Here is a 7700-nt window from a genome sequence, read left to right on the forward strand (position 1 = left end):
AACATAAAAGTTATTTAATATGAGAATAAACAGAAGTCTGTTTCTCTCTCTCTCTCTCGTTTTTTCCCTTTTTTTTTTTTTTTAAATTTGTATTATACAAAGAGTAGAGTTTCCTAAGATTTACGATTTACTCCACTTGCGCCAATACTCCTCCACGTTTTTCCTTGTAACTGCTTCCAACTCCTAAATCACAAAATAGAGATAAACACATACAAATTTGTATGGCGTGACACACTCCGCCCACCTAACTAGGCATAATGTGATATTTGAGATGGACTTGTCTCGTTTTTCTATTTTCATGGTAATTTGGCGCATGTGTTTTAGTTGGAAACATTTTCTAAAATTGTATAGATTAGTTCCGTTTATAATCAATAAAAAGAAATTAGTAAAATAAACAATTTTGATCAGATTTTTAAAATTTATTTTATTTTTTTTAAGCATCTAGTGAGAATATCTAAGCTGTTTTATACTAACAATTCATAGGAATTTCACGGATATTTTTTAAGTCTGATCGTTTCGAGAACTGTATAAACTAATTTCTGAATATTACATTATAATTAACTCGTTAATCTTTCATTAAAAATGTTCTTTTGATTATTATGTTATTTTTAAATTAATTTATTGGTATATTAATTTTCACTATTGAGATTTCTTTGAAGACATGTTACTAATGATACTAATTTTGTAGCTTAGACTTGTTCTAATCATTGTTCTTGTAGTTATTAGGCTAAATCATTCTTTAATATATAATTAATACGAAGACATTTATATTTTAAACACCATTTCTAAACATTTCTTATCTTATAGATTCATCTTTTAAGCTATTTTATTTATCCCGTCACTTGTTAGGCCTACCTTAAATTATATAATAAATAAATAATCATAATACACTGTATTTTTCGTTACGGGAGAATATGTCAGTTTATATTTATACAGATAGATGATTTTTGTTCATAAATATATGCATTCTATGTATTAATGTGTTTGCTTTTCTCTTTATTTAGTACAATATCTTAATTCTTTCTTTTAACAGCGCACACAACTGGAAGCGTAAAGCATTTTTCGTAAGAAAATAATCTAGAAAAATATTAATTTATCGTATGATTCTAAATTCACCATATCCAGTTTTAGAGGAGATTTGTTTTACTCTTACTGACATTGTTGTTATAAACTTAATTTGATTACTTCAGTAGTTTACGAGGTATTTTGATAAAAGTTTCCTTAAATAATACACGTGATATTCTTTACACCCTCTTTTAGTCTCATTTTACAGATCACATGATATTTTGTTAGGAGATTTTTCACCCTGTCTGAGCTGTTTACATGTGTCAGTGAATATTTGTTATAAAATCATGTTTCTAAGCTTATAAATTGTCACATCTGTCTGAGAAAATTCCGTATTCTGAAAATTATAAGATGCAAACATAAATATTTCTAAAATAAGGGTAAATATTCTGTAAAATTCAATTTCAAAACGGCAGGGATTAGCTCATTAAATAAAAAGGAAAAAAAAAAATAGTGAAATTTTACCAGAAGAAAGTAATTAATTTTATTTATTTATTTAACTGTTAATTAATCATTTAAAAAATGTAGAAATGTTGTAAAATTAGGTCATAAAAACGTTTAAACGCTGTCTACCCGAAGATATAATTATCTAATAAATTATCTTCGTGATAGAAGTAGATCTTCTCCCTTTTGGTTTCCTAGAGTTATGAAAAATGACTCGGTGCGAATGTGGATAAATAGATTTGAGTAAATGTCGAAAATAAAAGAGGGAAAGAGTCATTAAAATACCTGGATGAAGATGTGTCAGTGATTAATGGCGAGTCTGTCACATTTGACCGATCGCCTGACGCTGGGACAGTTTGACAAAGAAGACATTAGATCGTGTTACCCATGTTCTTTTTCTTATTTTTTCTAATTGTACTTCTTTTTATTGTTTGTTACCGAAAGGAGCAACCAATTAAATACTAGACTACTCGCTTAAAAGAAAGAGAAAAAAAAGGTAAATAGACAAGCGAATAATATTGTTAATTGTTTTCTGGAGACAATAGCCAGGGATCTTTCTGTGGTATTTCTGACTCTCTAGAATGTGCTAAAAATGTTATTGAGTTTTTAAGGAGATTGGCATTTAAATTTCGAAATCCTCATCTGATTTTTCCAATGGTGCCAACTCTCTAAAATAAAATCGCGAATATATTTAGAATTATCTTGTGTATTAAAATGTTTATATGTCGATATAAGTTTGAAGTTGTATTAAATTACAGTACTAAGAAATTCTCAATTTTTCTTTAATTAATTTTAATTTGTATAGGTTTTTTTTTCCTGCTTTAATTATTATTATGGGACGTTTTACACCCATCTTGAACTGACAAATTTCTTGTCTTTACTGTTTTTTACATTGTGTTTAGTGCTTGTAAATAAATAAATCTACTTCATAGATATTTTAAATTTGAATTAATTAAGGGCCTGTAAACGTGAGGATCTTGCCTTAAAAATTTTAAATAATTTTTTCAAATATTAAGCTTAATTTTTCTAATTTTAAGAGCAGATTATCATCATTAACAATATTTCATCAGTGTAGAAAGGTTAACAAGATTTCCTTCAACATATGTTCAAAGAGGACCTGTTTTTATTTTGATGTATTGCTATGTGTTTGTACTGTACTTAAGCAGTAACATGATGTAACAATAAAACACTTACAATGTAATAGAACAAAAGTTTTATTTTTCACTAGACACACAGTACGTAGAATGCTTGTTGATAGACAGTACGTGTTACAGCATCTTCAGCAATGTTTAAGTAGTGTTCTTAAACGAAAACTGTTTTCAGGAGGTGATTTTACTTTCGATTACAATTATCTTTACTTCCTATATAAGTCCACTTTATCCCTTGCAGTTGTTCTCCCGGTCGAAGTAGAGAGGATAAACTCGAATGATCTATTGTTTGTGTGACGAAATGGACCTTTCAAAACAACTATAACAGAAGTATCTTATAAAGAATATTGTAATCTAACACCAGAAGACATGATAAAACAAAGTCCAATAGGCGTCTGGGAATTTAAACTTTGATCGGGATATGTAGACACCACCTGCAATTGACAAACCGAATTAGTGGAGTTAGTCGCTTTTTCTCTGTTAGAACTTTTTTCCCCTCTTAGACGAAGGAAGTTAAAAAGAAGTGTTCCCGCTTCTAGGATATTGGTTAGGATGGAATGAAGACAGGACGATAAACAATTTTCTTCGTGTTTACGTACAACTTCAGTAAAATAAATGAGTCTGTTCACACTTTTGTACTGTCGATTAAGAATTGTACAACATTTTAACTTAAGTGCCTGTCGTACTCGCTGTCAACTCGGCTTTAACAATCTAAAGTACTTAGGTCTTAACCTCTTTTTTCTCTTTTACTTTTAGTACTTCAATCTATCTAATTTATCATTGTTAGGCTGCAGATTTTAAAAATTCCACTCGAGTAAAAATAACAAATATAGAATGATCAATGTTAGACCTTAGTAGGAACTAAATATAGAGCCAAACTCTTACGCAAAAATATAATACTCAAACGTGATTTTGTTCTTGTTTTCGACTAGAATTCAAATATGTTCGCGATGGAGTAAGAAAATTATAATAATGTTATTAGAGTATGTTATATTTTATGATTTCAATAAGTAACAAGGACTTTGTTTAATCGTAAGATAATACCCGATGAACTTATAAGGACTAAACAGGAAGCGCTGTTGTTTTGTTTGGATTGTTTCATAAATTGAAAAACGATATTACTGATCTCCATGAACTTAATTACTATAAAGACTTTGTGTAGCTTTACGTATAGGAAGGAGGGGAAAAAAAACAGTAAAATATGAGATGCAATTGCCGTTGCATACAACCAAAGATAAGATTTGTTTGTAAATTTATAGAATGGAATGCGTACTCGATAGCTAGACAGATTTATGTCGAAAAAGCAAACTTAGTGAGCTTCTTTGTATTGGAAATATTCCAAATTTTGATTATTTGAGTTAAGATATTCTCAGTGAAGAGTAGGTTAATAGATTATAGTAGGAAGCTTAGGAATTACGTTGATAGCTGCATCAGATTACCAATATCGAGGTTAAAAAGTGGTAGAACTGGAGCCAATTACGTTAAGGTCATTTTAAGAGAAATACAGTCGAAAGATTTAAACAAATATAATAAAAAAATCTAGTAAAAATATAATTGACATTGATAGAATTGTAGTTTACTCTAACTTTTTGTTTGTTTAACATACTTTAAATCAAAAACATGTTTTGATGAAAGTTAAACCTGTAGGTTGGTAGCTATGAAAACATCTAAGATACGTAAGTAGGAGTATTCCACTTTTATAACCAAAGAGTTAAGAGTTTTTCACCCCCATAGAGATCGACTAAAAATCCTAGAAGTTGATCTCCATGCATCTGATGACCATCTGTGAAAACACAAGTCTCCAAATGGAGAAAGTAAGAAGCTGTGACATCCACGTTAATGCGCTATTTTCTGTGGGAATCCGAGATTTTAATGACTTCATCGACGTCTATTCTGGTTATATAAATATTGGACACCAACGGTTAGTTTCCTGTATACAGTATATACCTCTTCCTGGTTATTTCGAAATAATACTCGAAGGATCTTTATCAAATTCCCATTCTAGATTGTCTAGAAGATAGGAATCGGGTCGTTTGTACCCTGTGCACTCTTCTCTAGAAGCATGAATGGAATTGGCATTGTATGCGAATTTAATAACATTAACCGCCGTCTTTAAAGGATTACATCTTTAAATGGTTTTTCTAAAAATAAAACTGTAATTATGCGTAGTTTATCCATAAACTATTAATAGAAAAATAGCATTAGATTAATATGAATTTCGTTGAGAAAAATTTAACAAATTTAGCTTAAATTTATTTCAATAGTTTTTATCCAAAAACGTGATAAATTAATATTTAAATGTGTAAACTACGTGCTTTTTATATTTATTTACTGGGATATTTGTTTTTTAATTATGAAAGAACAAAGAATACCGATGTATAAGGTTTATTTATTTAAAAAAATTTTAAATCTAAATTCAAATATTTAATTTAAAAACAATTATAAAAATCATGATAGTTTTAGGCCTACTTAATATTTTAATGTATTTTTCTCTCGCGTTTATCATAAAAATTATGTGTGAAGATATTACTATATGATATAATTTGTTAAATAATATAAATATACTATTTTAAAATAAAATAGTATATTTAATAGTATACTTAGAAGAAAATGATAAAATATTTACTAAACTACACAATAAATACATTGAGTAAGTATAAATAAATCACACATTAATTGAAATTTATTTATATTTACTATATTTATTTACTATATTGGTTTAATCTCAACATTTTAAATTTATTTATAACTAAAAACCTTTATTTTTTTATTTGATTTCATTATTGCTTTATGTAATTATACATGAAATCATTATCAGTTCAGATCATTAACAATTATGATTAACTGAACCGCTACAACATTAATATGTTATACAGCAGGTCGTACATTGTACAAATTAAACTTAAACTATCGTAACTTAACAATCTTAAATTAATTTCTACTAAATGAATATCAACAATTGGTACACAATCATTATAAAGATTATTAGAATGCAAAATATATTTTGTATAATTGATTGGGGAAGTTCTTGCATACATAAGGCCACTTCGTTTTGATTTATTTAGCTCTAGGTATTATACAGATACAAATGTAGAATAAAAACATTAGTAATGAGCAGTGTGATGGGCCCCCTAAGAAGGTTAAGCCTCAGGCCATGGCTAGTTATGCCCATACATTAATGCATCCTTGCATAGACTTAAATTGAGTAAAATTTACAGAAAATAAACATTAAAAAAATTTTTTTATTAATAAAAAAAATACTAAATTTAGAATTGATAATTATAAATTCACTTTCTCGATTCATTCTTTGGCCCCGTTATAATACTAATTGTAAACAATTATATATCTAGAAATAGATAAAAGTCTGTGTTTATCATATAAATCTGCTCGGAAACAAAGTGTTGCCTTGAAAAGATGGCTTTGTGACAATTCTTTTTTATTTTTTTATTTTGGCAAATCGAGACATGAATGGTTTCTGCACGTTGCTAGCTCCAACATCTCAATTTAGATTGTTATGACATCACGCTGACGTCACATAAACAAGGCACATTTCCAGTTAATCACGTGGTTCTCTCCATTCTTATCAAATATTCTTAAAAAAGTTTTAATGAAAAGTCCGACCTTGACAGTCTCTTCAATGAGATCTAGAAACTTTTAAATACTATGAATGAACCGATAATTATCAGATATGTCATTCATATTTGTCATTAATCATATGTAAAGTATTACATACTGTGTATATACGAGTTGATAATATGTATATGTATATCACTAATCCAACAGTAATATTTATAATTCATTATATATTAAGCAATTACGAATATATATCTGTCAAATTTTCTGATAATTTATTTTTAAAAAATTTTCTCGTAGAACAATTTTTAATCAAAATCATTTTTATAACGCTTTAAAATCCTTTGATAACTTGTACAATCAATGCCTCAGTTAACTGACGGTGATTTATCTTTTATAGTTAAACTCAAGTCAATTTTAATAAAAGAATGATGTTTATTAAAAGAATTAAGTTATACAGTTGTAGTAATATAAAATTTCAGAATTCCTAGACTTATAGAAAGAGTGTACTGTACAATACATTATGTTACGATTATTATAAAATTTATTGTGTGTCGACATAATCAATTTTTTTCAATTATGATTATAGATTTTTAACAATAGAGAGAAAACGGCTTAAACTGATTTTGCCATATTGAAAGAGTGGATGATATCCCTAAACAAATCTCAGAGGACCTTACATCTGCCACCCTAATGTAATCTGGATTAGTAATATGAAAGAAAAGGCCTAATTAACGTTTTCAGGATCTACTGATTAGATCAAACCTGTCATAGCTATGTTAAAACATTAGATATAAATATCCTTAAGGGAATCGGGAGAAGAAGAAAGATTATAGATTTATTTTTATTGTTTAACATCTGATGAATAACAAATATTTAACTTAAAATGAAGGTTTCCAAAGTCACCTCTCCTCCATATCTGTGTTTTAGAGCATGAACTGAAAACTTACTACAAGAATTAACGCGACTATTTTTTTTTTTTTTAATTTAAGCATCCGTTATTTAAGATCTTTTATAGTTAATACATGTTCTGATGTTGTCCAGAATGTTATTACTTAAATCTAAATACAATTTTGAGTGAAAAAAAGAAATTGATCGGTCCATTTTCTTCTTATCTGAATTGACTTACAAAGTAGACCTACTGAACTTATTAGCATTTTAAAATTTATACTAATCAATATGTTGCTCTATGATTTGTTTAAATAAATATTTTGAAGTTATTATATAATAATTAATAACAGTAATTAATTTTCGAGACTAAATACACAAATTCTACCTGGAAATATTTAAAATATGCAAATACAACTCTCTCTCTTCTCTTAGTTGATATCATTGCTTAGCTCATTTTTGTTACGAGCCTCCTGCAGAAACTTCGATCCTTTATCTATTCTTCATTTAAATGTAGAACTAAATATACAAAATTGAATTTTATTCACTAGAACTTTACGAATATTATAAGAAATTATCATC

This window comes from Centruroides vittatus, unplaced genomic scaffold (genome assembly GCF_030686945.1).
Source record: "Centruroides vittatus isolate TY-2023 unplaced genomic scaffold, ASM3068694v2 contig_439, whole genome shotgun sequence".
Taxonomy (NCBI): domain Eukaryota; kingdom Metazoa; phylum Arthropoda; class Arachnida; order Scorpiones; family Buthidae; genus Centruroides; species Centruroides vittatus.